The following is an 871-nucleotide window of genomic DNA, read 5'->3' as shown; positions in this document are numbered from 1 at the left end:
ATAGTTATAAGATGGATTTTGGAGTACTACAAATGATTCAGAATTCTCAATTCGGAGGTCATCCTTCAGAAAATCCTCATACTCATCTTAAGAAGTTTGTTATGATCTGTGACATGCAAAAGCAACCAGGAGTATCTGATGATGCAGCAAGGCTAAAATTGTTTCCATTCTCTTTGAAAGAGAGAGCATTGGATTGGCTTGATTCTTTACCTCACAACTCCATTACAAATTGGGAGCAACCCACTATGCATTTCTTGCACAATATTTTCCACCTGGAAAAACTCAAGAGTTGAGGAATCAAATGACAGCTTTCAGACCAAGAGAAGATGAAACTCTTTATGAGTCATGGATGAGATGGAAGGAATTAGAGAGATTATGCCCACATCATGCCATTCCGAAATGGATGATAAATCAGAATTTTTACACAAATGTCACTCCTGCAATCAGAGGAATTATTGATGCTCAAACTGGAGGAGAATTTATTATAAAGCATGAAGATGAAGCTTATGAGTTATTAGAGAAAATAGCAAAGAACAGTCATCTATGGAGTAGTCCAAGAGGGTCAACTCCAACTCAAAAAAGGCAAGTTGCTGGAATGTATGAGCTTGATCCATTCAACATGATCAATGCCAAATTTGATGCACTCACTAATGTCCTTGCTAAGAAAATGGAGGATTTAAGTATGCTAGTCAGTTCATCATCATGCTCTGGAAGTTCTCAACAAGTTACTTATGCAGAAGGAACAATGAGCTGTGGAGTAGATTATCCTTCATATGCTTGGAGGAATCATCCCAATTTTTCATGGGAGAATCAGCAAAATCAAGCTTCAACTCAGAACTTTCCATCACAACAACAAGAGCATCAATACCAA

General features: G+C 37.5%; 1 non-coding gene across 1 annotated transcript; it reads right to left on the bottom strand.

The window, feature by feature from the left end:
- Positions 1–285: 285 nt before the first annotated feature.
- Positions 286–393, bottom strand: LOC131173589 (small nucleolar RNA R71). Its single transcript, XR_009143903.1, has one exon. It is a non-coding gene; the product is annotated as a small nucleolar RNA R71 (small nucleolar RNA).
- Positions 394–871: the final 478 nt, after the last annotated feature.

The sequence above is a fragment of the Hevea brasiliensis genome, chromosome 14, assembly GCF_030052815.1.
Source record: "Hevea brasiliensis isolate MT/VB/25A 57/8 chromosome 14, ASM3005281v1, whole genome shotgun sequence".
NCBI classification, from domain to species: Eukaryota; Viridiplantae; Streptophyta; class Magnoliopsida; order Malpighiales; family Euphorbiaceae; genus Hevea; species Hevea brasiliensis.
This window is presented reverse-complemented; position numbering and strand designations above follow the sequence as displayed.